The sequence below is a fragment of the Heterodontus francisci genome, unplaced genomic scaffold (genome assembly GCF_036365525.1).
Source record: "Heterodontus francisci isolate sHetFra1 unplaced genomic scaffold, sHetFra1.hap1 HAP1_SCAFFOLD_633, whole genome shotgun sequence".
NCBI classification, from domain to species: domain Eukaryota; kingdom Metazoa; phylum Chordata; class Chondrichthyes; order Heterodontiformes; family Heterodontidae; genus Heterodontus; species Heterodontus francisci.
Window position 1 is genome coordinate 117,375 of NW_027140670.1, and position 27,568 is coordinate 144,942.

The 27,568-nt window shown below is 62.9% G+C and overlaps 1 long non-coding RNA gene across 1 annotated transcript; it reads right to left on the reverse strand.

Moving 5' to 3' along the window:
- Positions 1-3,136: 3,136 nt before the first annotated feature.
- On the reverse strand, positions 3,137-25,843 carry LOC137360482 (uncharacterized). Its single transcript, XR_010971890.1, has 3 exons — positions 25,601-25,843; positions 24,639-24,770; positions 3,137-3,539 (listed from the first exon to the last, which is right to left on the reverse strand). It is a non-coding gene; the product is annotated as an uncharacterized lncRNA (long non-coding RNA).
- Positions 25,844-27,568: the final 1,725 nt, after the last annotated feature.

The following is a 27,568-nucleotide window of genomic DNA, read 5'->3' on the forward strand; positions in this document are numbered from 1 at the left end:
AGCACCTGGAAACTGACCAGGTGATCATCACCTAACCCAGGACATGTTCACAGACCCAGCACCTGGAAACTGATCAGGTGATCATCACCTAACCCAGGACATGTTCACTGACCCAGTACCTGGAAATTAACCAGGTGAGTATCACCTAACCCAGGACATGTTCACTGACACAGCACCTGGAAACTGACCAGGTGATCATCACCTAACCCAGGACATGTTCACTGACCCAGCACCTGGAAACTCACCAGGTGATCATCACCTAACCCAGGACATGTTCACTGACCCAGCACCTGGAAACTAACCAGGGTGATCATCACCTAACCCAGGACATGTTCACTGACCTAGCACCTGGAAACTAACCAGGTGATCATCACCTAACCCAGGACATGTTCACTGACCCAGCACCTGGAAACTCACCAGGTGATCATCACCTAACCCAGGACATGTTCACTGACCCAGCACCTGGAAACTGACCAAGCGATCATCACCTAATCCAGGACATGTTCACTGACGCAGTACCTGGAAACTGACCAGGTGAGCATCACCTAACCCAGGACATGTTCACTGACCCAGTACCTGGAAACTGACCAGGTGATCATCGCCTAACCCAGGACATGTTCACTGACCCAGCACCTGGAAACTAACCAGGTGATCATCACCTAACCCAGGACATGTTCACTGACTCAGCACCTGGAAGCTGACCAGGTGATCATCAACTAACCCAGGACATGTTCACTGACCCAGTACCTGGAAACTGACCAGGTGAGCATCACCTAACCTAGGACATGTTCACTGACCCAGTACCTGGAAACTGACCAGGTGATCATCGCCTAATCCAGGACATGTTCACTGACCCAGCACCTGGAAACGTACCAGGCGATCATCACCTAATCCAGGACATGTTCACTGACCCAGTACCTGGAAACTGACCAGGTGAGCATCACCTAACCCAGGACATGTTCACTGACCCAGTACCTGGAAACTGACCAGGTGATCATCGCCTAACCCAGGACATGTTCACTGACCCAGCACCTGGAAACTAACCAGGTGATCATCACCTAACCCAGGACATGTTCACTGACACAGCACCTGGAAACTGACCATGTGAGCATCACCTAACCCGGGACATGTTCACTGACACAGCACCTGGAATCTGACCAGGTGTGCCTCGCCTAATCCAAGACATGTTCACTCACCCAGCACCTGGAAACTGACCAAGTACCCATTTCTGATCTCAACACTCAAACTGTCCCAGCACCCAAAAATGATGTCAATGCACGGCCTGAGTGAAAGATTGTAACTTATGTTGCCGAGCCAAAGAATAATCTCGTCTGGATAAAACTTTCAAATGGATTAAATAGTAAATGTTTAGAGCACGACATTTCAGCACTGACATCACTAAACAGATGCCTGTTTAAGATACAACTCCACACAAAGGGGTTTAATGTTCAGACAGCTGGAGAGGAGCTGTGATACAAGAGGAGATATATTTATATAGTTATACATTGTCCAGAAACACTCACTGACCTGGCTGAAATCATTTTCAATCCACATATCCACAAAACCTCCTCGCATTTTCTGTGAGAAATGCTGTCTTTGTTCCAACTTTTAAAAACAAATAATCAGTTCCCTCCAAGCCGCTTTTACACAAAAGAAAATTGTGTCGAATATCTCAGGTTACATGATCCAATTAGTGCCGGTACGTTGAACTCCGGAGTTCCACCCATAATTACCACTCATTGTTAGAATTGAACAGAACATTTTAAATGGAGATTTGAAGGAGGGACACTCAGGACAATCTAATAATACAATCCCTGTTACTGTCACTTCAATCACCAAACTGCCTGATTGGACAATGAGATGCAGATCACACAGAGACAGGTAAACTTACCTGTTTAACTGCACGGGTCTGGCTCAATAATGAAGATTCAATTCGCGGCAGTGGACAAGAAATTTTGCTTTTAAAAATATGTTTTTTTAGGAGTAATGTCTGAGGAAATGAGAACTTATTCCAAGCTCAGTCTTTACTGAACTGAACAATGGACAATGATTTATACCTAGGATTGCTGCAGCAGTACCACACACACAATGAATACAGATTCTCACATGTTTCCCACAGCTTAAAGAGATCCCACAAATCACAGGAATGGAAATCACACCACAACATATAGAACAGAAAATATTGGATATTCTCATCAGGTCAGGCAGTATTTGTGGAGAGAGAAACAGAGTTAATGTTTCAGATCTGTGACCTTTCATCAGAACTGAGAAAAGATAGAAATGTAATAGGTTTTGAGCAAGTGAAAGGGGGGAGGATGGAAAGAAGAACAAAAGGGACAGTCTGTGATAGGGTGGAAGATGTGAAACATCACAATGAATGTGGGACTGTCGATAAACTGCCTCGGGAGAAGTCTCTGCTCTGAATTATGAGGGTATTTCCATAAAACATAGTTAGAAAAAATCACCATTGAACAAAAGGAGAACATCCTTTCAATAGAGAATTATTCATCCATTGCAATAATCAGGGACTGTCCACAATTCTTCTTTGTAGAAATCTCCATCCAAATATAGAGTGCTGCCCATAAATCTCCTTTGGAGCAGTAATCATTAAAATAAGGGATAGTTTATAAAGTTCCTTCAGATTAATCTGCATCAAATAAAACAGAACAGTCTATAGAGAGTCTGAGGGAACTTAAATTCAAAGTACTAAGGTACGATCCTTAAACCACCTTCAGGAAATCAATATCCCGAATAATAAGAGACTGTGCATAATGAACCTACAAGGGTCCATTTACAAAATAAAAGACCATCTATAAATAACCTTCAGTGAATTCTCTGGAAATGTAATAAAGTACTATCTGGGAATCACCTTCAGGGAATTCAGCAAACCCCACTCTTACCTTTTAATGGTCTTTTAGCTTTGTCTCTTATTCTCAGACCTCCCATTACTCCCTGTATTTCAACCATCGACTGTGGGTATTCTTGTGGTTAAATATAAATAACATGGAATTTGTAAATTCTCTTAACATATTGTGTTGCATGCTATTAATATCAGAAAGTGAGATTATTTTAACGATCCGTGTGATTCATTTTGATTTTATGTATTTGTACAAATTGAACATCACAAAATCCACACAATAAGCGTTGCTGAGATTTAACACGGAGAACAGGGTCGGAGATTTGAGAAGTTAAACTGCTGGGCAATGCCTTTGTGCAGCTGTGATGACTGAGTGGTTACGGTGTTGGACTGGAAATCCTCCGGGGTTTCTCTGTACAAGTTTGAACCTGGATCAAAGCGGATTCGTCAAGTCTCAGGTTCAATGTTTGTAACAATTTTTATCATCTTCCTCCTCAGAAAGGATGTTAGTCATTTCAATAATGCTTTTAAAGATATTTGGCTCAGAAACCTGGATTACATCCCTACTAAAGTAGATGAGTCTGTTTTAAAGCATCAATTCAGCAAAGGACCTGTTAAACTGACAGTTCATTTTGGAATAAAAACAAGAAATGCTGGAATCACTCAGCAGGTCTGGCAGCATCTGTGGAAAGAGAAGCAGAGTTAACATTTCCGAAACGTTCCTGTGCTGTACTGTTCTTTGTTCTCAGGGGACGGGGAGCGGGAACGGTGAGCGGGAACGAGGAGCGAAAACGAGGAGCGGGAATGAGGAGCGGGGACGGGCAGTGGGGACGGGCAGTGGCTACATTGAGTGGGGACGGGGAGTGGGGACGGGGAGTGGGGACGGGGAGTGGGGACGGGGAGTGGGGACGGGGAGTGGGGACGGGGAGTGGGGACGGGGAGTGGGGACGGGGAGTGGGGACGGGGAGTGGGGACGGGGAGTGGGGACGGGGAGTGGGGACGGGGAGTGGCTACGGGGAGTGGCTACGGGGAGTGGCTACGGGGAGTGGGGACGGTGAGTGGGGACGGTGAGTGGCGGCGGGGAGTGGGGGCGGGGAGTGGGGGCGGGGAGTGCGGGCGGGGAGTGCGGGCGGGGAGTGCGGGCGGGGAGTGCGGGCGGGGAGTGCGGGCGGGGAGTGGGGACGGGGAGTGGGGACGGGGTGTGGGGACGGTGAGTGGGGACGGGGTGTGGGGACGGTGAGTGGGGACGGGGTGTGGGGACGGGGTGTGGGGACGGGGTGTGGGGACGGGGTGTGGGGACGGGGTGTGGGGACGGGGTGTGGGGACGGGGTGTGGGGACGGGTTGTGGGGGCGGGGGGTGGGGGCGGGGGGTGGGGGCGGGGAGTGGTGAGTGGGGAGTGGGGATGGTGAGTGAGGAGGGGGGAGTGGGGATGGGGGGTGGGGACGGGGAGTGGGGACTGGGGACTGGGGAGTGGGGACTGGGGAGTGGGGACTGGGGAGTGGGGACTGGGGAATGGGGACTGGGGAGTGGGGACTGGGGAGTGGGGACGGAGAGTGGGGACGGAGAGTGGGGACGGAGAGTGGGGACGGAGAGTGGGGACGGAGAGTGGGGACGGAGAGTGGGGACGGAGAGTGGGGACGGAGAGTGGGGACGGAGAGTGGGGACGGTGAGTGGGGACGGTGAGTGGGGACGGGGAGTGGGAGCGGGGAGTGGGAGCGGGGAGTGGGAGCGGGGAGTGGGAGCGGGGAGTGGGAGCGGGGAGTGGGGGCGGGGAGTGGGGGCGGGGAGTGGGGGCGGGGAGTGGGGGCGGGGAGTGGCTACGGGGAGTGGGGTCGGGGATTGGGGACGGGGAGTGGGGACGGTTAGTGGTGAGTGGGGAGTGGGGACGGTGAGTGAGAAGGGGGGAGTGGGGATGGGGGGTGGGGACGGGGAGTGGGGAGTGGGGAGTGGGGAGTGGGGAGTGGGGAGTGGGGAGTGGGGACTGGGGAGTGGGGACTGGGGACTGGGGAGTGGGGACTGGGGAGTGGGGAGTGGGGAGTGGGGAGTGGGGACGGGGAGTGGGGACGGAGAGTGGGGACGGAGAGTGGGGACGGAGAGTGGGGACGGAGAGTGGGGACGGGGAGTGGCGGCGGGGAGTGGGGGCGGGGAGTGGGGGCGGGGAGTGGGGGCGGGGAGTGGGGGCGGGGAGTGGGGGCGGGGAGTGGGGGCGGGGAGTGGGGGCGGGGAGCGGGGGCGGGGAGCGGGGGCGGGGAGCGGGGACGGGGAGCGGGGACGGGGAGCGGGGACGGGGAGAGGGGACGGGGAGAGGGGACGGGGAGCGGGGAGCGGGGACGGGGAGCGGGGACTGTGAGAGGGGACTGTGAGAGGGGACTGTGAGAGGGGACGGGGAGAGGGGACGGGGAGAGGGGACGGGGAGAGGGGACGGGGAGAGGGGACGGGGAGAGGGGACGGGGAGAGGGGACGGGGAGAGGGGACCGTTAGTGGGAACGGTTAGTGGGGGCGGGGAGTGGAGACGGTTATTGGGGGTGGGGAGTGGGGACGGGGGGTGGGGACGGGGGGTGTGGAGTGGGGACGGGGCGTGGGGACGGGGCGTGGGGGCGGGGAGTGGGGGCGGGGAGTGGGGGCGGGGAGTGGGGGCGGGGAGTGGGGGCGGGGAGCGGGAACGGGGAGCGGGGACGGGGAGCGGGGACGGGGAGCGGGGACGGGGAGAGGGGACGGGGAGAGGGGACGGGGAGCGGGGAGCGGGGACGGGGAGTGGGGACTGTGAGAGGGGACTGGGAGAGGGGACGGGGAGAGGGGACGGGGAGAGGGGACGGGGAGAGGGGACGGGGAGAGGGGACGGGGAGAGGGGACGGGGAGAGGGGACCGTTAGTGGGAACGGTTAGTGGGGGCGGGGAGTGGAGACGGTTATTGGGGGTGGGGAGTGGGGACGGGGGGTGGGGACGGGGGGTGCGGGCGGGGAGTGTGGAGTGGGGACGGGGCGTGGGGACGGGGCGTGGGGACGGGGGGTGGGGACGGGGAGTGGGGACGGGGAGTGGGGACGGGGAGTGGGGAGGGTGAGTGGGGGCGGGGAGAGGGGACGGGGAGAGGGGACGGGGAGAGGGGACGGGGAGAGGGGACGGGGAGAGGGGACGGGGAGAGGGGACGGGGAGAGGGGACGGGGAGAGGGGACGGGGAGAGGACACGGTGAGTGGGGACGGTGAGTGGGGACGGTGAGTGGGGAGGGTGAGTGGGGAGGGGGAGTGGGGAGGGGGAGAGGGGACGGGGAGAGGGGTCGGGGAGTGGGCGTGGGGGGTGGGGGCGGGGGGTGGGGGCGGTGAGTGGGGACGGTGAGTGGGGACGGTGGGTGGGGGCGGGGGGTGGGGGCGGGGGGTGGGGGCGGGGAGTCGGGGCGGGGAGTCGGGGCGGGGAGTCGGGGTGGGGGGTGGGGGCCGGGGGTGGGGAGTGGGGACGGGGAGTGGGGATTGGGGAGTGAGGAGTGGGGACGGTGAGTGGTGAGGGGGGAGTGGGGATGGGGTGTGGGGACGGTTAGTGGGGACGGTTATTGGGGGCGAGGAGTGGGGGCGAGGAGTGGGGGCGGGGAGTGGGGGCGGGGAGTGGGGGCGGGGAGTGGGGGCGGGGAGTGGGGGCGGGGAGTGGGGGCGGGGAGTGGGGGCGGGGAGTGGGGGCGGGGAGTGGGGACGGGGAGTGGGGACGGGGAGTGGGGACGGGGAGTGGGGACGGGGAGTGGGGACGGGGAGTGGGGACGGTGGGTGGGGACGGGGAGTGGGGACGGTGGGTGGGGATTGGGGAGTGGGGAGTGGGGACGGTGAGTGGTGAGGGGGGAGTGGGGACGGGGAGTGGGGACGGGGAGTGGGGACGGGGAGTGGGGACGGTGGGTGGGGAGGGTGGGTGGGGAGTGGGGACGGTGAGTGGTGAGGGGGGAGTGGGGACGGGGTGTGGGGACGGGGTGTGGGGACGGGGAGTGGGGACGGGGAGTGGGGACGGGGAGTGGGGAGGGGGGGAGTGGGGATGGGGTGTGGGGACGGGGAGTGGGGACGGTGAGTGGGGACGGTGAGTGGGGACGGTGAGTGGGGACGGTGAGTGGGGACGGTGAGTGGGGACGGTGAGTGGGGACGGTGGAGTCGGGAGGGGGGAGTGTGGACGGGGGAGTGGGGACGGGGGAGTGGGTACGGGGGGTGGGGACGGTGGGTGGGGAAGGGGGGGTGGGGACGAGGGAGTGGGAAAGGACGGTGAGTGGGGAGTGGGGACGGGGAATGGGGACGGGGAGTGGGGACGGGGAGTGGGGGCGGTTAGTGGGGGCGGGGAGTGGGGGCGGGGAGTGGGGGCGGGGAGTGGGGAGGGGGGAGTGGGGAGGGGGGAGTGGGGACGGTGGAGTGGGGACGGTGGAGTGGGGACGGTGGAGTGGGGAGGGGGGACGGTGGAGTGGGGAGGGGGGAGTGGGTACGGGGGGTGGGGATGGGGGAGTGGGGAAGGGGGGGTGGGGATGGGGGAGTGGGGAAGGGGGGGTGGGGATGGGGGAGTGGGGAAGGACGGTGAGTGGGGAGTGCGGACGGGGAATGGGGACGGGGAGTGGGGGCGGGGAGTGGGGGCGGGGAGTGGGGGCGGGGAGTGGGGGCGGGGAGTGAGGGCGGGGAGTGGGGGCGGGGAGTGGGGACAGTTATTGGGGGCGGGGAGTGGGGACGGTGGGTGGGGACGGGAAGTGGGGACAGTGAGTCGTGAGTGGGGAGTGGGGAGTGGGGAGTGGGGAGTGGGGAAGGCGGGTGGGGACGGCGGGCGGGGACGGCGGGCGGGGACGGCGGGCTGGGGACGGGGAGCGGGGAGTGGGGAGTGGGGACGGTGAGTGAGGAGGGGGGAGTGGGGACGGGGGGTGGGGACTGGGGAGTGGGGACTGGGGAGTGGGGACTGGGGAGTGGGGGCGGGGAGTGGGGGCGGGGAGTGGGGGTGGGGAGTGGGGGCGGGGGAGTGGGGAGGGGGGAGTGGGGAGGGGGGAGTGGGGAGGGGGGAGTGGGGAGGGGGGAGTGGGGAGGGGGGAGTGGGAAGGGGGAGTGGGTACGGGGGGTGGGGATGGGGGAGTGGGGAAGGGGGGTGGGGATGGGGGAGAGGGGAAGGGGGTGTGGGGATGGGGGAGTGGGAAAGGACGGTGAGTGGGGAGTGGGGACGGGGAGTGGGGGCGGGGAGTGGGGGCGGGGAGTGGGGGCGGGGAGTGGGGGCGGGGAGTGGGGACGGTTAGTGGGGGCGGGGAGTGGGGCGGGGAGTTGGGGCGGGGAGTGGGGACGGTTATTGGGGGCGGGGAGTGGGGGCGGGGAGTGGGGGCGGGGAGTGGGGGCGGGGAGTGGGGGCGGGGAGTGGGGACGGGGAGAGGGGACGGGGAGAGGGGACGGGGAGTGGGGACGGGGAGAGGGGACGGGGAGAGGGGACGGGGAGAGGGGACGGGGAGAGGGGACGGGGAGAGGGGACGGGGAGAGGGGACGGGGAGTGGGGACGGGGAGTGGGGACGGGGAGAGGGGACGGGGAGTGGGGACGGGGAGTGGGGACGGGGAGTGATGACGGGGAGTGATGACGGGGAGTGGGGACAGTTATTGGGGGTGGGGAGTGGGGGCGGGGAGTGGGGACGGGGAGAGGGGACGGGGAGAGGGGACGGGGAGAGGGGACGGGGAGAGGGGACGGGGAGAGGGGACGGGGAGTGGGGACGGGGAGTGGGGACGGGGAGTGGGGACGGGGAGTGGGGACGGGGAGTGGGGACGGGGAGTGGGGACGGGGAGTGGGGACGGTTAGTGGGGACGGTTAGTGAGGGCGGGGAGTGGGGACGGGGAGTGGGGTCGGGGAGTGGGGACGGGGAGTGGGGACGGGGAGAGGGGGCGGTGAGTGGGGGCGGGGAGTGGGGGCGGGGAGTGGGGGCGGGGAGTGGGGGCGGGGAGTGGGGACGGGGAGTGGGGACGGGGAGTGGGGACGGGGAGTGGGGACCGTTAGTGGGGGCGGGGAGTGGGGACGGTTATTGGGGACGGGGAGTGGGGACGGGGGGGTGCAGGCGGGGGGTGGGGAGTGGGAACGGGCCGTGGGGACGGGGGGTGGGGAGGGTGAGTGGGGAGGCGGAGTGGGGAGGGTGAGTGGCTACGGTGAGTGGGGACGGTGAGTGGGGACGGGGAGTGGGGACGGGGAGTGGGGGCGGGGAGTGGGGGCGGGGAGTGGGGGCGGGGAGTGGGGGCGGGGAGTGGGGGCGGGGAGTGGGGGCGGGGAGTGGGGGCGGGGAGTGGGGGCGGGGAGTGGGGGCGGGGAGTGGGGGCGGGGAGTGGGGGCGGGGAGTGGGGGCGGGGAGTGGGGGCGGGGAGTGGGGACGGGGAGAGGGGACGGGGAGTGGGGACGGGGAGAGGGGACGGGGAGAGGGGACGGGGAGTGGGGACGGGGAGTGGGGACGGGGCGTGGGGACGGGGAGTGGGGACGGGGAGTGGGGACAGTTATTGGGGACGGGGAGTGGGGGCGGGGAGAGGTGATGGGGAGAGGGGACGGGGAGAGGGGACGGTGAGTGGGGACGGTGAGTGGGGACGGTGAGTGGGGACGGGGAGTGGGGACGGGGAGTTGGGACGGGGAGTGGGGACGGGGTGTGGGGACGGTTAGTGGGAACGGTTAGTAGGGGCGGGGAGTGGGGACGGGGAGTGGGGACGGGGAGTGGGGACGGGGAGTGGGGTCGGGGAGTGGGGTCGGGGAGAGGGGACGGGGAGAGGGGACGGTTAATGGGGGCGGGGAGTGGGGGCGGGGAGTGGGGGCGGGGAGTGGGGGCGGGGAGTGGGGGCGGGGAGTGGGGACGGGGAGTGGGGGCGGGGAGTGGGGGCGGGGAGTGGGGGCGGGGAGTGGGGGCGGGGAGTGGGGGCGGGGAGTGGGGGCGGGGAGTGGGGGCGGGGAGTGGGGACGGTTATTGGGGACGGGGAGTGGGGACGGGGGGTGCAGGCGGGGGGTGGGGAGTGGCAACGGGCTGTGGGGACGGGGGGTGGGGAGGGGGAGTGGGGAGGGGGAGTGGGGAGGGGGAGTGGGGAGGGGGAGTGGGGAGGGTGAGTGGGGAGGGTGAGTGGGGAGGGTGAGTGGCTACGGTGAGTGGCTACGGGGATGTGCGGACGGTGAGTGGGGACGGGGAGTGGGGACGGGGAGTGGGGACGGGGAGTGGGGACGGGGAGTGGGGACGGGGAGTGGGGACGGGGAGTGGGGACGGGGAGTGGGGACGGGGAGTGGGGACGGGGAGTGGGGACGGGGAGTGGGGACGGAGAGTGGGGACGGAGAGTGGGGACGGAGAGTGGGGACGGAGAGTGGGGACGGAGAGTGGGGACGGAGAGTGGGGACGGAGAGTGGGGACGGAGAGTGGGGACGGTGAGTGGGGACGGTGAGTGGGGACGGTGAGTGGGGACGGTGAGTGGGGAAGGTGAGTGGGGACGGTGAGTGGGGACGGTGAGTGGGGACGGTGAGTGGGGACGGTGAGTGGGGACGGTGAGTGGGGACGGGGAGTGGGGACGGGGAGTGGGGACGGGGAGTGAGGACGGGGAGTGAGGACGGGGAGTGGGGACGGGGAGTGGGGCCGGGGAGTCGGGCCGGGGATTGGGGACGGGGAGTGGGGACGGTGAGTGGGGGTGGGGAGTGGGGGCGGGGAGTGGGGACGGGGAGAGCGGACGGGGAGTGGGGACGGTGAGCGGCTACGGTGAGCGGCTACGGAGAGCGGGGACGGCGAGCGGGGACGGCGAGCGGGGACGGTTGCGGGGACGGGGAGCGGGGACGGGGAGCGGGGACGGGGAGCGGGGACGGGGAGCGGGGACGGGGAGCGGGGACGGGGAGCGGGACGGCGAGCGGGGACGGGGCGCGGGGACGGGGCGCGGGGACGGGGCGCGGGGATGGGGCGCGGGGACGGGGCGCGGGGACGGGGAGCTGGGACGGGGCGCGGGGACGGCGAGCGGGGACGGGGCGCGGGGACGGGGCGCGGGGACGGGGGGTGGGACGGGGGGTGGGGGCGGGGGGGTGTGGACGGGGGGTGGGGATGGCGGGTGGGGACGGCGGGTGGGGACGGGGAGTGGGGGCGGGGAGCGGGGGCGGTGGGCGGGGACGGGAAGCGGTGACGGGGAGCGGGGACGGTGGGCGGGGAGCGGGGACGGGGAGTGGGGGTGTTAGTGGGGACGGGGAGTGGGGACAGGGAGTGGGGGCAGTTAGTGGGGGCGGTTAGTGGGGGCGGGGAGCGGGGGCGGGGAGCGGGGGCGGGGAGCGGGGACGGGGAGCTGGGACGGGGAGCTGGGACGGGGAGCTGGGACGGGGAGCTGGGACGGGGAGCTGGGACGGGGAGCTGGGACGGGGAGCTGGGACGGGGTGCTGGGATGGGGAGCTGGGACGGGGAGCGGGGACGGGGAGTGGGGGCGGTTATTGGGGACGGGGAGCTGGGACGGGGAGCTGGGACGGGGAGCTGGGACGGGGAGCTGGGACGGGGAGCGGGGACGGGGAGTGGGGGCGGTTATTGGGGACGGGGAGCGGCGACGGGGAGCGGGGGCGGGGAGCGGGGTCGCGGCGTGGGGACGGGGCGTGGGGATGGAGAGTGGGGATGGGGAGTGCGGACTGGGAGTGGGGACGGTGAGTGGGGACGGGGGGTGGGGACGGGGGGTGGGGACGGGGTGTGGGACGGGGTGGGGACGGGGAGTGGGGACGGTTAGTGGGGCGGGGAGTGGGTGCGGGGAGTGGGGACGGGAGTGGGGACGGTTAGCGGGGGCGGGGAGTGGGGTGGTGGTGGTGTTGGAGTGGGGTGGTGGTGGTGTTGGAGTGGGGTGGTTGTGGTGTTGGAGTGGGGTGGTGGTGGTGTTGGAGTGGGGTGGTGGTGGTGTTGGAGTGGGGTGGTGGTGGTGTTGGAGTGGGGTGGTGGTGGTGTTGGAGTGGGGGGTGGTGGTGTTGGAGTGGGGTGGTGGTGGTGTTGGAGTGGGGTGGTGGTGTTGGAGTGGGGTGGTGGTGGTGTTGGAGTGGGGTGGTGGTGGTGTTGGAGTGGGGTGGTGGTGGTGTTGGAGTGGGGTGGTGGTGGTGTTGGAGTGGGGTGGTGGTGGTGTTGGAGTGGGGTGGTGGTGTTGGAGTGGGTGGTGGTGGTGTTGGAGTGGGGTGGTGGTGGTGTTGGAGTGGGGTGGTGGTGGTGTTGGAGTGGGGTGGTGGTGGTGTTGGAGTGGGGTGGTGGTGGTGTTGGAGTGGGGTGGTGGTGGTGTTGGAGTGGGGTGGTGGTGGTGTTGGAGTGGGGTGGTGGTGGTGTTGGAGTGGGGTGGTGGTGGTGTTGGAGTGGGGTGGTGGTGGTGTTGGAGTGGGGTGGTGGTGGTGTTGGAGTGGGGTGGTGGTGTTGGAGTGGGGTGGTGGTGGTGTTGGAGTGGGGTGGTGGTGGTGTTGGAGTGGGGTGGTGGTGGTGTTGGAGTGGGGTGGGGTGGTGGTGGTTGGAGTGGGGTGGGGTGGTGGTGTTGGAGTGGGGTGGTGGTGGTGTTGAGAGTGGGGTGGTGGTGGTGTTGGAGTGGGGTGGTGGTGGTGTTGGAGTGGGGTGGTGGTGGTGTTGGAGTGGAGTGGTGGTGGTGTTGGAGTGGGGTGGTGGTGTTGGAGTGGGGTGGTGGTGGTGTTGGAGTGGGGTGGTGGTGGTGTTGGAGTGGGGTGGTGGTGGTGTTGGAGTGGGGGTGGTGGTGTTGGAGTGTGGTGGTGGTGTTGGAGTGGGGTGGTGGTGGTGTTGGAGTGTGGTGGTGGTGTTGGAGTGGGGTGGTGGTGGTGTTGGGTGGGTGGGGTGTGGTGGTGGTGTTGGAGTGGGGTGGTGGTGTTGGAGTGGGGTGGTGGTGGTGTTGGAGTGGGGTGGTGGTGGTGTTGGAGTGAGGTGGTGGTGTTGGAGTGGGGTGGTGGTGGTGTTGGAGTGGGGTGGTGGTGGTGTTGGAGTGGGGTGGTGGTGGTGTTGGAGTGGGGTGGTGGTGGTGTTGGAGTGTGGTGGTGGTGTTGGAGTGGGGTGGTGGTGGTGTTGGAGTGGGGTGGTGGTGGTGTTGGAGTGGGGTGGTGGTGGTGTTGGAGTGGGGTGGTGGTGGTGTTGGAGTGCGGTGGTGGTGGTGTTGGAGTGGGGGGGTGGTGGTGTTGGAGTGGGGGGGGTGGCGGTGTTGGTGTGGGGTGGTGGTGATGTTGGAGTGGGGTGGTGGTGGTGTTGGAGTGGGGTGGTGGTGTTGGAGTGGGGTGGTGGTGTTGGAGTGGGGTGGTGGTGGTGTTGGAGTGGGGTGGTGGTGTTGGAGTGGGGTGGGGTGGTGGTGTTGGAGTGGGGTGGGGTGGTGGTGTTGGAGTGGGGTGGTGGTGGTGTTGGAGTGGGGTGGTGGTGGTGTTGGAGTGGGGTGGTGGTGGTGTTGGAGTGGGGTGGTGGTGGTGTTGGAGTGGGGTGGTGCTGTTGGAGTGGGGTGGTGGTGGTGTTGGAGTGGGGTGGTGGTGGTGTTGGAGTGGGGTGGTGGTGGTGTTGGAGTGGGGTGGTGGTGGTGTTGGAGTGGGGGGGGTGGTGTTGGAGTGGGGGTGGTGGTGGTGTTGGAGTGGGGTGGTGGTGGTGTTGGAGTGGGGTGGTGGTGGTGTTGGAGTGGGGTGGTGGTGGTGTTGGAGTGGGGTGGTGGTGGTGTTGGAGTGGGGTGGTGGTGGTGTTGGAGTGGGGTGGGGTGGTGTTGGAGTGGGGTGGTGGTGGTGTTGGAGTGGGGTGGTGGTGGTGTTGGAGTGGGGTGGTGGTGGTGTTGGAGTGGGGTGGTGGTGGTGTTGGAGTGGGGTGGTGGTGGTGTTGGAGTGGGGTGGGGTGGTGTTGGAGTGGGGTGGTGGTGGTGTTGGAGTGGGGTGGTGGTGGTGTTGGAGTGGGGTGGTGGTGGTGGTGGAGTGGGGTGGTGGTGGTGTTGGAGTGGGGTGGTGGTGGTGTTGGAGTGGGGTGGTGGTGGTGTTGGAGTGGGGTGGTGGTGGTGTTGGAGTGGGGTGGGGTGGTGGTGGTGTTGGAGTGGGGTGGTGGTGTTGGAGTGGGGTGGTGGTGGTGTTGGAGTGGGGGTGGTGGTGGTGTTGGGAGTGGGGTGGTGGTGGTGGTGGAGTGGGGTGGTGGTGGTGGTGGAGTGGGGTGGTGGTGGTGTTGGAGTGGGGTGGTGGTGGTGTTGGAGTGGGGTGGTAGTGGTGTTGGAGTGGGGGGGTTGGTGGTGTTGGAGTGGGGGGGGTGGTGGTGTTGGAGTGGGGTGGTGGGTGTTGGAGTGGGGTGGTGGTGGTGTTGGAGTGGGGTGGTGGTGGTGTTGGAGTGGGGTGGTGGTGGTGTTGGAGTGGGGTGGTGGTGGTGTTGGAGTGGGGTGGTGGTGTTGGAGTGGGGTGGGGTGGTGGTGTTGGAGTGGGGTGGGGTGGTGGTGTTGGAGTGGGGTGGTGGTGGTGTTGGAGTGGGGTGGGGTGGTGGTGTTGGAGTGGGGTGGTGGTGGTGTTGGAGAGGGGTGGGTGGTGGTGTTGGAGTGGGGTGGTGGTGGTGTTGGAGTGGGTGGTGGTGGTGTTGGAGTGGGGTGGTGGTGGTGTTGGAGTGGTGGTGGTGGTGTTGGAGTGGGGTGGTGGTGGTGTTGGAGTGGGGTGGTGGTGGTGTTGGAGTGGGGTGGTGGTGGTGTTGGAGTGCGGTGGTGGTGGTGTTGGAGTGGGGGGGGTGGTGGTGTTGGAGTGGGGGGGTGGCGGTGTTGGAGTGGGGTGGTGGCGATGTTGGAGTGGGGTGGTGGTGGTGTTGGAGTGGGGTGGTGGTGTTGGAGTGGGGTGGTGGTGGTGTTGGAGTGGGGTGGTGGTGGTGTTGGAGTGGGGTGGTGGTGGTGTTGGAGTGGGGTGGTGGTGTTGGAGTGGGGTGGGGTGGTGGTGTTGGAGTGGGGTGGGGTGGTGGTGTTGGAGTGGGGTTGGTGGTGGTGTTGGAGTGGGGTGGTGGTGGTGTTGGAGTGGGGTGGTGGTGGTGTTGGAGTGGGGTGGTGCTGTTGGAGTGGGGTGGTGGTGGTGTTGGAGTGGGGCGGTGGTGGTGTTGGAGTGGGGTGGTGGTGGTGTTGGAGTGGGGTGGTGGTGGTGTTGGAGTGGGGTGGTGGTGGTGTTGGAGTGGGGTGGTGGTGGTGTTGGAGTGGAGTGGTGGTGGTTTTGGAGTGGGGTGGTGGTGGTGTTGGAGTGGAGGTGGTGGTTTGGAGTGGGGTGGTGGTGGTGTTGGAGTGGGGTGGTGGTGGTGTTGGAGTGGGGTGGTGGTGGTGTTGGAGTGGGGTGGTGGTGGTGTTGGAGTGGGGGGGTGGTGGTGTTGGAGTGGGGGTGGTGGTGGTGTTGGAGTGGGGGGTGGTGGTGTTGGAGTGGGGTGGTGGTGGTGTTGGAGTGGGGTGGTGGTGATGTTGGAGTGGGGTGGTGGTGGTGTTGGAGTGGGGTGGTGGTGGTGTTGGAGTGGGTGGTGGTGGTGGTGTTGGAGTGGGGTGGGGTGGTGGTGTTGGAGTGGGGTGGTGGTGGTGTTGGAGTGGGGTGGTGGTGGTAGAGTTGGAGTGGGGTGGTGGTGGTCTTGGAGTGGGGTGGTGGTGGTCTTGGAGTGGGGTGGTGGTGGTCTTGGAGTGGGGTGGTGGTGGTGTTGGAGTGGGGTGGTGGTGGTATTGGAGTGGGGTGGTGGTGGTGTTGGAGTGGGGTGGTGGTGGTGTTGGAGTGGGGTGGTGGTGGTAGAGTTGGAGTGGGGTGGTGGTGTTGGAGTGGGGTGGTGGTGGTGTTGGAGTGGGGTGGTGGTGGTGTTGGAGTGGGGTGGTGTTGTTGGAGTGGGGTGGTGGTGGTGTTGGAGTGGGGTGCTGGTGTGTTGGAGTGGGGTGGTGGTGGTGTTGGAGTGGGGTGGTGGTGGTGTTGGAGTGGGGTGGTGGTGGTGTTGGAGTGGGGTGGTGGTGGTGTTGGAGTGGGGTGGTGTTGTTGGAGTGGGGTGGTGGTCGTGTTGGAGTGGGGTGGTGGTGGTGTTGGAGTGGGGTGGTGGTGGTGTTGGAGTGGGGTGGTGGTGGTGTTGGAGTGGGGTGGTGGTGGTGTTGGAGTGGGGTGGTGGTGGTGTTGGAGTGGGGTGGTGGTGGTGTTGGAGTGGGGTGGTGGTGGTGTTGGAGTGGGGTGGTGGTGGTGTTGGAGTGGGGTGGTGGTGGTGTTGGAGTGGGGTGGTGGTGGTGTTGGAGTGGGGTGGTGGTGGTGTTGGAGTGGGGTGGTGGTGGTGTTGGAGTGGGGTGCGTGGTGGTGTTGGAGTGGGGTGGCTGGTGGTGTTGGAGTGGGGTGGCTGGTGGTGCTTGGAGTGGGGTGGTGGTGGTGTTGGAGTGGAGTGGTGGTGGTGTTGGAGTGGGGTGGTGGTGGTGTTGGAGTGGGGTGGTGGTGGTGTTGGAGTGGGGTGGTGGTGGTGTTGGAGTGGGGTGGTGGTGTTGGAGTGGGGTGGGTGGTGGTGTTGGAGTGGGGTGGTGGTGGTGTTGGAGTGGGGTGGTGGTGGTGTTGGAGTGGGGTGGTGGTGGTGTTGGAGTGGGGTGGTGGTGGTGTTGGAGTGGGGTGGTGGTGGTGTTGGAGTGGGGTGGTGGTGGTGTTGGAGTGGGGTGGTGGTCGTGTTGGAGTGGGGTGGTGGTGGTGTTGGAGTGGGGTGGTGGTGGTGTTGGAGTGGGGTGGTGGTGGTGTTGGAGTGGGGTGGTGGTGGTGTTGGAGTGGGGTGGTGGTGGTGTTGGAGTGGGGTGGTGGTGGTGTTGGAGTGGGGTGGTGGTGGTGTTGGAGTGGGGTGGTGGTGGTGTTGGAGTGGGGTGGTGGTGGTGTTGGAGTGGGGTGGTGGTGGTGTTGGAGTGGGGTGGTGGTGGTGTTGGAGTGGGGTGGTGGTGGTGTTGGAGTGGGGTGGTGGTGGTGTTGGAGTGGGTGGTGGTGGTGGTGTTGGAGTGGGGTGGTGGTGGTGTTGGAGTGGGGTGGTGGTGTTGGAGTGGGGTGGTGGTGGTGTTGGAGTGGGGTGGTGGTGGTGTTGGAGTGGGGTGGTGGTGGTGTTGGAGTGGGGTGGTGGTGGTGTTGGAGTGGGGTGGTGGTGGTGTTGGAGTGGGGTGGTGGTGGTGATGGAGTGGGGTGGTGGTGGTGTTGGAGTGGGGTGGTGGTGGTGTTGGAGTGGGGTGGTGGTGGTGTTGGAGTGGGGTGGTGGTGGTGTTGGAGTGGGGTGGTGGTGGTGTTGGAGTGGGGTGGTGGGTGTTGGAGTGGGTGGTGGTGGTGTTGGAGTGGGTTGGTGGTGGTGTTGGAGTGGGGTGGTGGTGGTGTTGGAGTGGGGTGGTGGTGGTGTTGGAGTGGGATGGGTGGTGGTGTTGGAGTGGGTGGTGGTGGTGTTGGAGTGGAGTGGGTGGTGGTGTTGGAGTGGGGTGGTGGTGGTGTTGGAGTGAGGTGGTGGTGTTGGAGTGGGGTGGTGGTGTTGGAGTGGGGTGGTGGTGGTGTTGGAGTGGGGGTGGTGGTGGTGTTGGAGTGGGGTGGTGGTGGTGTTGGAGTGGGGGGTGGTGGTGTTGGAGTGGGGTGGTGGTGGTGTTGGAGTGGGGTGGTGGTGGTGTTGGAGTGGGGTGGTGGTGGTGTTGGAGTGGGGTGGTGGTGGTGTTGGTGTGGGGTGGTGGTGGTGTTGGAGTGGGGGTGGTGGTGGTGTTGGAGTGTGGGGTGGTGGTGGTGTTGGAGTGGGGTGGTGGTGGTGTTGGAGTGGGGTGGTGGTGGTGTGGAGTGGGGTGGGTGGTGGTGTTGGAGTGGGGTGGTGGTGGTGTTGGAGTGGGGTGGTGGGTGTTGGAGTGGGGTGGTGGTGGTGTTGGAGTGGGGTGGTGGTGTTGGAGTGGGGTGGGGTGGTGGTGTTGGAGTGAGGTGGTGGTGTTGGAGTGGGGTGGTGGTGTTGGAGTGGGGTGGGGTGGTGGTGTTGGAGTGGGGTGGTGGGTGGTGGTGTTGGAGTGGGTGGTGGTGGTGTTGGAGTGGGGGTGGTGGTGTTGGAGTGGGGGTGGTGGTGGTGTTGGAGTGGGGTGGTGGTGGTGTTGGAGTGGGGTGGTGGTGGTGTTGGAGTGGGGTGGTGGTGGTGTTGGAGTGGGGTGGTGGTGGTGTTGAGTGGGGTGGTGGGTGGTGTTGGAGTGGGGTGGTGGTGGTGTTGGAGTGGGGTGGTGGTGGTGTTGGAGTGGGGTGGTGGTGTTGGAGTGGGGTGGGGTGGTGGTGTTGGAGTGGGGTGGTGGTGGTGTTGGAGTGGGGTGGTGGTGTTGGAGTGGGGTGGGGTGGTGGTGTTGGAGTGGGGTGGTGGTGGTGTTGGAGTGGGGTGGTGGTGTTGGAGTGGGGGTGGTGGTGTTGGAGTGGGGTGGGGTGGTGGTGTTGGAGTGGGGTGGTGGTGGTGTTGGAGTGGGGTGGTGGTGGTGTTGGAGTGGGGTGGTGGTGGTGTTGGAGTGGGGTGGGTGGTGTTGGAGTGGGGTGGTGGTGGTGTTGGAGTGGGGTGGTGGTGGTGTTGGAGTGGGGTGGTGGTGTTGGAGTGGGGTGGGTGGTGGTGTTGGAGTGGGGTGGTGGTGTTGGAGTGGGGTGGGTGGTGTGGTGTTGGGTGGGGTGGTGGTGGTGTTGGAGTGGGGTGGTGGTGGTGTTGGAGTGGTGGTGGTGGTGTTGGAGTGGGGTGGTGGTGGTTGGAGTGGGGTGGTGGTGGTGTTGGAGTGGGGTGGTGGTGGTGTTGGAGTGGGGTGGTGGTGGTGTTGGAGTGGGGTGGTGGTGGTGTTGGAGTGGGGGTGGTGGTGGTGTTGGAGTGGGGGTGGTGGTGGTGTTGGAGTGGGGTGGTGGTGGTGTTGGAGTGGGGTGGTGGTGGTGTTGGAGTGGGGTGGTGGTGGTGTTGGAGTGGGGTGGTGGTGGTGTTGGAGTGGGGTGGGTGGTGGTTGGAGTGGGGTGGTGGTGTGTTGGAGTGGGGTGGTGGTGGTGTTGGAGTGGGGTGGTGGTGTTGGAGTGGGTGGTGGTGGTGTTGGAGTGGGGTGGTGGTGGTGTTGGAGTGGGGTGGGTGGTGGTGTTGGAGTGGGGTGGGGTGGTGGTGTTGGAGTGGGGTGGGGTGGTGGTGTTGGAGTGGGGTGGTGGTGGTGTTGGAGTGGGGTGGTGGTGGTAGGTTGGAGTGGGGTGGTGGTGGTGTTGGAGTGGGGTGGTGGTGGTGTTGGAGTGGGGTGGTGGTGGTGTTGGAGTGGGGTGGTGGTGGTGTTGGAGTGGGGTGGTGGTGGTGTTGGAGTGGGGTGGTGGTGGTGGTTGGAGTGGGTGGTGGTGGTGTGTTGGAGTGGGGTGGTGGTGGTGTTGGAGTGGGTGGTGGTGGTGTTGGAGTGGGGTGGTGGTGGTGTTGGAGTGGGGTGGTGGTGGTGGTTGGAGTGGGGTGGTGGTGGTGTTGGAGTGGGGTGGTGGTGGTGTTGGAGTGGGGTGGTGGTGGTGTTGGAGTGGGTGGTGGTGGTGTTGGAGTGGGGTGGTGGTGGTGTTGGAGTGGGGTGGTGGTGTTGGAGTGGGGTGGTGGTGGTGTTGGAGTGGGGTGGTGGTGGTGTTGGAGTGGGGGTGGTGGTGGTGTTGGAGTGGGGTGGTGGTGGTGTTGGAGTGGGGTGGTGGTGGTGTTGGAGTGGGGGTGGTGGTGGTGTTGGAGTGGGGGTGGTGGTGTTGGAGTGGGGTGGGTGGTGGTGTTGGAGTGGGGTGGGGTGGTGGTGTTGGAGTGGTGGTGGTGGTGGTGTTGGAGTGGGGTGGTGGTGGTGTTGGAGTGGGGTGGTGGTGGTGTTGGAGTGGGGTGGTGGTGGTGTTGGAGTGGGTGGTGGTGGTGTTGGAGTGGGGTGGTGGTGTTGGAGTGGGGTGGGTGGTGGTGTTGGAGTGGGGTGGTGGTGGTGTTGGAGTGGGGTGGTGGTGGTGTTGGAGTGGGGTGGTGGTGGTGTTGGAGTGGGGTGGTGGTGTTGGAGTGGGGTGGGGTGTTGGTGGGTGGTGGTGTTGGAGTGGGGTGGTGGTGTTGGAGTGGGTGGTGGTGTTGGAGTTGGGAGTGGGGTGGTGGTGTTGGAGTGGGGTGGTGGTCTTGGAGTGGGGTGGTGGTGGTGTTGGAGTGGGGTGGTGGTGGTGTTGGAGTGGGGTGGTGGTGGTGTTGGAGTGGGGTGGTGGTGTGTTGGAGTGGGGTGGTGGTGGTGTTGGAGTGGGGTGGTGGTGGTGTTGGAGTGGGGTGGTGGCGGTGTTGGAGTGGGGTGGTGGTGGTGTTGGAGTGGGGTGGTGGTGGTGTTGGAGTGGGGTGGTGGTGTTGGAGTGGGGTGGTGGTGGTGTTGGAGTGGGGTGGTGGTGGTGTTGGAGTGGGGGTGGTGGTGTTGGAGTGGGGTGGTGGTGTTGGAGTTGGGGTGGTGGTGTTGGAGTGGGGTGGTGGTGGTGTTGGAGTGGGGTGGGTGGTGGTGTTGGAGTGGGGTGGGGTGGTGGTGTTGGAGTGGGGTGGTGGTGGTGTTGGAGTGGGGTGGTGGTGGTGTTGGAGTGGGGTGGTGGTGGTGTTGGAGTGGGTTGGTGGTGGTGTTGGAGTGGGGTGGTGGTGGTGTTGGAGTGGGGTGGTGGTGGTGTTGGAGTGGGGTGGTGGTGGTGTTGGAGTGGGTGGTGGTGGTGTTGGAGTGGGGTGGTGTGGTGTTGGAGTGGGGTGGTGGTGGTGTTGGAGTGGGTGGTGGTGGTGTTGAGTGGGGGGTGGTGGTGTTGGAGTGGGGTGGTGGTGGTGTTGGAGTGGGGTGGTGGTGTGTTGGAGTGGGGTGGTGGTGTTGGAGTGGGGTGGTGGTGGTGTTGGAGTGGGGTGGTGGTGGTGTTGGAGTGGGGTGGTGGTGGATGTTGGAGTGGGGTGGTGGTGGTGTTGGAGTGGGGTGGTGGTGTTGGAGTGGGGTGGGTGGTGGTGTTGGAGTGGGGTGGTGGTGGTGTTGGAGTGGGGTGGTGTGTGGTGTTGGAGTGGGGTGGTGGTGGTGTTGGAGTGGGGTGGTGGTGGTGTTGGAGTGGGGTGGTGGTGGTGTTGGAGTGGGTGGTGGTGGTGTTGGAGTGGGGTGGTGGTGTTGGAGTGGTGGTGGTGGTGGTGTTGGAGTGGGGTGGTGGTGGTGTTGGAGTGGGGTGGTGGTGGTGTTGGAGTGGGGTGGTGGTGGTGTTGGAGTGGGGTGGTGGTGGTGTTGGAGTGGGGTCGGTGGTGGTGTTGGAGTGGGGTGGTGGTGGTGTTGGAGTGGGGTGGTGGTGTTCTTGGAGTGGGGTGGTGGTGGTGTTGGAGTGGGGTGGTGGTGGTCTTGGAGTGGGGTGGTGGTGTTGGAGTGGGGTGGGTGGTGGTGTTGGAGTGGGGTGGTGGTGGTGTTGGAGTGGGGTGGTGGTGGTGTTGGAGTGGGGTGGTGGTGGTAGGTTGGAGTGGGGTGGTGGTGGTCTTGGAGTGGGGTGGTGGTGGTCTTGGAGTGGGGTGGTGGTGGTCTTGGAGTGGGGTGGTCGGTGTCTTGGAGTGGGGTGGTGGTTGTGTGGAGTGGGGTGGTGGTGAGTGTTGGGAGTGGGGTGGTGGTGGTGTTGGAGTGGGGTGGTGGTGGTGTTGGAGTGGGGTGGTGGTGGTGTTGGAGTGGGGTCGTGGTGGTAGAGTTGGAGTGGGGTGTTGGTGGTAGAGTTGGAGTGGGGTGGTTGTGTGGTGTCTTGGAGTGGGGTGGTGGTGGTCTTGGAGTGGGGTGGTGGAGGTCTTGGAGTGGGGTGGTGGTGTCTTGGAGTGGGTGGTGGTGGTTTGGAGTGGGGTGGTGGTGGTCTTGGAGTGGGGTGGTGGTGGTCTTGGAGTGGGGTTGGTGGTGGTCTTGGAGTGGGGTGGTGGTGGTGCTTGGAGTGGGGTGGTGGTGGTCTTGGAGTGGGGTGGTCGTGGTCTTGGAGTGGGGTGGTCGTGGTCTTGGAGTGGGGTGGTCGAGGTGGTGGTCTTGGAGTGGGGTGGTGTTGGTCTTGGAGTGGGGTGGTGGTGGTCTTGGAGTGGGGTGGTGGTGGTCTTGGAGTGGGGTGGTGGTGGTCTTGGAGTGGGGTGGTGGTGGTCTTGGAGTGGGGTGGTGGTGGTCTTGGAGTTGGGTGGTGGTGGTCTTGGAGTGGGGTGGTGGTGGTCTTGGAGTGGGGTGGTGGTGGTGTTGGAGTGGGGTGGTGGCGGTGTTGGAGTGGGGTGGTGGCGGTGTTGGAGTGGGGTGGTGGCGGTGTTGGAGTGGGGTGGTGGCGGTGTTGGAGTGGGGTGTTGGCGGTGTTGGAGTGGGGTGGTGGCGGTGTTGGAGTGGGGTGTTGGTGGTGTTGGAGTGGGGTGGTGGTGGTGTTGGAGTGGGGTGGTGGTGGTGTTGGAGTGGGGTGGTGGTGGTGTTGGAGTGGGGTGGTGGTGGTGTTGGAGTGGGGTGGTGGTGGTGTTGGAGTGCGGTGGTGGTGGTGTTGGAGTGGGGTGGTGGTGGTGTTGGAGTGGGGTGGTGGTGGTGTTGGAGATGTGGTGGTGGTGGTGATGGAGTGGGGTGGTGGTGGTGTTGGAGTGGGGTGGTGGTGGTGTTGGAGGGGGGTGTTGGTGGTGTTGGAGTGGGGTGGTGGTGGTGTTGGAGGGGGGTGGTGGTGGTGTTGGAGTGTGGTGGTGGTGGTGATGGAGTGGGGTGTTGGTGGTGTTGGAGTGGGGTGGTGGTGGTGTTGGAGGGGGGTGGTGGTGGTGTTGGAGGGGGGTGGTGGTGGTGTTGGAGTGGGGTGGTGGTGGTGTTGGAGTGGGGTGGTGGTGGTGTTGGAGTGGGGTGGTGGTGGTGTTGGAGTGTGGTGGTGGTGGTGATGGAGTGGGGTGGTGGTGGTGTTGGAGTGGGGTGGTGGTGGTGTTGGAGTGGGGTGGTGGTGGTGTTGGAGTGGGGTGGTGTTGGTGGTGGAGTGGGGTGGTGGTGGTTTTGGAGTGGGGTGGTGGTGGTGTTGGAGTGGGGAGGTGGTGGTGTTGGAGTGGGGTGGTGGTGGTGTTGGAGTTGGGTGGTGGTGGTGTTGGAGTGGGATGGTGGTGGTGTTGGAGGGGGGTGGTGGTGGTGTTGGAGTGGGGTGGTGGTGGTGTTGGAGTGGGGTGGTGGTGGTGTTGGAGTGGGGTGGTGGTGGTGTTGCAGTGGGGTGGTGGTGTTGGGTTGGGGGGTGGTGTTGGAGTGGGGTGGTTGTGGGGTGGTGGTGGTGTTGGAGTGGGGTGGTGGTGGTGTTGGAGTGGTGTGGTGGTGGTGTTGGAGTGGGGTGGTGGTTGTGTTGGAGTGGGGTGGTGGTGGTGTTGGAGTGGGGTTGTGGTGGTGTTGGAGTGGGGTGGTGGTGGTGTTGGAGTGGGGTGGTGGTGGTGTTGGAGTGGGGTGGTGGTGGTGTTGGAGTGGGGTGGTGGTGGTGTTGGAGTGGGGTGGTGGTGGTGTTGGAGTGGGGTGGTGGTGGTGTTGGAGTGGGGTGGTGGTGGTGTTGGAGTGGGTTGGTGGTGGTCTTGGAGTGGGGTGGTGGTGGTCTTGGAGTGGGGTGGTGGTGGTGTTGGAGTGGGGTGGTGGTGGTGTTGGAGTGGGGTGGTGGTGGTGTTGGAGTGGGGTGGTGGTGGTCTTGGAGTGGGGTGGTGGTCTTGGAGTGGGGTGGTGTTGGAGTGGGGTGTTGGTGGTGTTGGAGTGGGGTGGTGGTGGTGTTGGTGTGGGGTGGTGGTGGTGTTGGAGTGGGGTGGTGGTGGTGTTGGAGTGGGGTGGTGGTGGTGTTGGAGTGGGGTGGTGGTGGTGTTGGAGTGGGGTGGTGGTGGTGTTGGAGTGGGGTGGTGGTGGTGTTGGAGTGGGGTGGTGGTGGTGTTGGAGTGGGGTGGTGGTGTTGGAGTGGGGTTGTGGTGGTGTTGGAGTGGGGTGGTGGTGGTGGTGGAGTGGGGTGGTGGTGGTGGTGGAGTGGGGTGGTGGTGGTGTTGGAGGGGGGTGGTGGTGGTGTTGGAGTGGGGTGGTGGTGGTGTTGGAGTGGGGTGGTGGTGGTGTTGGAGTGGGGTGGTGGTGGTGTTGGAGTGGGGTGGTGGTGGTGTTGGAGTGGGGTGGTGGTGGTGTTGGAGTGGGGTGGTGGTGGTGTTGGAGTGGGGTGGTGGTGGTGTTGGAGTGGGGTGGTGGTGGTGTTGGAGTGGGGTGGTGGTGGTGTTGGAGTCTGGTTTTGGTGTTGGTGTGGGGTGGTGGTGGTGTTGGAGTGGGGTTGTGGTGGTGTTGGAGTGGCGTGGTGGTGGTGTTGGAGTGGGGTGGTGGTGGTGTTGGAGTGGGGTTGTGGTGGTGTTGGAGTGGGGTTGTGGTGGTGTTGGAGTGGGGTGGTGGTGGTGGTGGAGTGGGGTGGTGGTGGGTCAGGGAGTGCGGATAGTGAGGGGTCAGTGCGTGGGGTCAGTGCGTGGGGTCAGTGAGTGCGGATAGTGAGTGGGGTCAGTGAGTGCGGATAGTGACTGGGGTCAGTGAGTGGGGTCAGTGAGTGCGGACAGTGAGTGGAGACACTGAGTGGGGACAGTTAGTGGGGACAGTTAGTGGGGACAGTGAGTGGGGACAGTGAGTGCGGATAGTGACTGGGGTCAGTGAGTGCGGACAGTGAGTGGGGACACTGAGTGGGGACAGTGAGTGGGGACAGTGAGTGGGGACAGTGAGTGGGGACACTGAGTGGGGACAGTGAGTGGGGACAGTGAGTGGGGACACTGAGTGGGGACAGTGAGCACGGGGAGATCCCAGCCTCCATCCCCAGCCTGTGCTGATTTAGCTGTTCTCACATAATGTGTTACTGATTCCCATTCTCAGAGCACAGGAAGATCCCAGGCCCCATTCCCAGCTTCTGCTGTGTTAACACCCTGTTGAACGAGTTATCAGTGTGTGATCTGACCTCACTGTGGAGTGGATGGAAGGCTGGAGTTCTCCATCTCCTGCATCACCACCAGCGGCTCATCCAACTTGAGTGTGTGTGATGTGTGGAAAGGATCAGGACATTGTGATCAGTCAGGAACTCCCAGACCCACTGCAAGAGAGAGAGAGAGAGAGGCAGCAATTAGAACAACACAATGAGGGTTAAACGCACAGTACAGTACTGAGCCCAATACAGAGCACAGGGAGATCCCAGACTCCATCCCCAGCCTGTGCTGAGTGAGCACAGGAAGATCCCAGCCTCCATTCCCAGCCTGTGCTGATTGAGCAAAGGAAGATCCCAGCCTCCATCCCCAGCCTGTGCTGAGTGAGCACAGGAAGATCCCAGCCTCCATCCCCAGCCAGTGCTGAGTGAGCACAGGAAGATCCCAGCCTCCATCCCCAGCCTGTGCTGAGTGAGCACAGGAAGATCCCAGCCTCCATCCCCAGCCAGTGCTGAGTGAGCACAGGAAGATCCCAGCCTCCATCCCCAGCCTGTGCTGAGTGAGCACAGGAAGATCCCAGCCTCCATCCACAGCCTGTGCTGAGTGAGCACAGGAAGATCCCAGCCTCCATCCCCAGCCTGTGCTGAGTGAGCACAGGAAGATCCCAGCCTCCATCCCCAGCCTGTGCTGAGTGAGCACAGGAAGATCCCAGCCTCCATCCCCAGCCTGTGCTGAGTGAGCACAGGAAGATCCCAGCCTCCATCCACAGCCTGTGCTGAGTGAGCACAGGAAGATCCCAGCCTCCATCCCCAGCCTGTGCTGAGTGAGCACAGGAAGATCCCAGCCTCCATCCACAGCCTGTGCTGAGTGAGCACAGGAAGATCCCAGCCTCCATCCCCAGCCTGTGCTGAGTGAGCACAGGAAGATCCCAGCCTCCATCCCCAGCCTGTGCTGTTTCAGCTCCAACTCAACAGAGGATTCCGAAGCCACGCCCACTCACTGACATCACCAGGATATTGCGCATGCGCTCTATTGCCCCAGCAGCAAAATGGCGGCGATCTGAATCTTCCCGCCTCTTTTTCCTTCCCCGGATTCTCTTCGCAGGTGAAAGGAGCCTGAGTTACCAAAGCGGGACATTGACATTCTTATTCGCGTTTGCGGGCTACACCAAGTCCTTCTGAAGCCTCCTCCCCGCTCGCCGGCTCCATTAGTCTCATGTGCGTCACCGACTTTCACCGCCTTCCACCGCAATGGCCGCCTGTCTCTGGAGCATGCGCAGTGTCTCTGTGCGGCTGGATTTGCGCCTGCGCGGTGGCCTCCTATTGAGTGTGTACGGCATATTCATTCCCGCTTGGAATGCTGGGTACCACGGCCGCCATTGAGGTTTCCTTCAAGAATTTGGAACTAATGTTCTCTGATGTGATTAAGTTTAAATTATTGAATAATTCATGCTGAACCCAGAGTGACTGCACCCTCTGTCATGGTTCAGTCCTGCATTTGATTAATTACAGTTAATTAATTACATTGTGTCGACATCGGCCCAAATTGATGGCAGTGATTAAACTTTATTCTGCACAAGTAAGATATGATACCTCACAGTATCTGAACAGTTGTTTACAATGTGTCATTTATATGACCCGGTTTTTCCCTTGGGTAAAATTCATGGTAATAAATATCTGCAGCTGTGGGTGAAATCACTTGTCTTTGTGCCTTTTGAAATCTTCTACACCTTCTGTCTATTTGGACACTCTTTGTGTAACCCTTACAATAATACAAACACACTAAATTACACCAGACCAATCATTGAATAACTACTATCCTCTTATTACAATTGCAGGTATAGACATTCACAAGGCCCTGTTTTACTCAGGTTTCAGTCTAATAACCCCTGAGATCACACTTTTCCTCCCGCTGAAGTTATCAGTCTAGCTGTGACAATGCAAAGAGGCATCTTTTACACTGTAGACATGTAACATTCTTGATGGAGTTCCTCCCAACACCATCCTCTGTCCTGTCTTGAACCAGAACACCAGTGCTCCTTTACTCATTATCACATTCCAAATAAGATGCATAGTCTACATTCCCATGGGAACAAGGCTGCCTCTGTTTGCTGTTCTGTTCTTTTATTTCTGATGTTCTTTTAGTTTAATTGAATGACCCATAATTAACCATTCCCACTATTGAAGTGTCTCACATATCCTGCTTTCAACCCTTTCCTATTGTTATAGCATCTAGAAGGCAGATCATTCCCTGACAGTAATACATACCAGCCACGCATACATATATATTTGACTGTATGATCTGGAGATTACATTGTAGCAGTATTGTAAATTATACATTTCCAGTTAAGTACATATACTGATTATGAATTGGAGAATATACTGGAGGACCGACCAAACACCTCAACTCTGGAACAGTTCCAGAAACTGACCAGGTGATCATCACCTAACCCAGGACATGTTCACTGACACAGCACCTGGAAACTGACCAGGTGAACATCACCTAACCCAGGACATGTTCACTGAACCAGCACCTGGAAACTGACCAGGTGATCATCACCTAACCCAGGACATGTTCACTGACACAGCACCTGGAAACTGACCAGGTGATCATCACCTAACCCAGGACATGTTCACTGACCCAGCACCTGGAAACTGACCAGGTGATCATCACCTAACCCAGGACATGTTCACTGACCCAGCACCTGGAAACTCACCAGGTGATCATCACCTAACCCAGGACATGTTCACTGACCCAGCACCTGGAAACTGACGAGGTGATCATCACCTAACCCAGGACATGTTCACTAACCCAGCACCTGGAAACTCACCAGGTGATCATCACCTAACCCAGGACATGTTCACTGACCCAGCACCTGGAAACTCACCAGGTGATCATCAACTAACCCAGGACATGTTCACTGACCCAGTACCTGGAAACTCACCAGGTGATCATCACCTAACCCAGG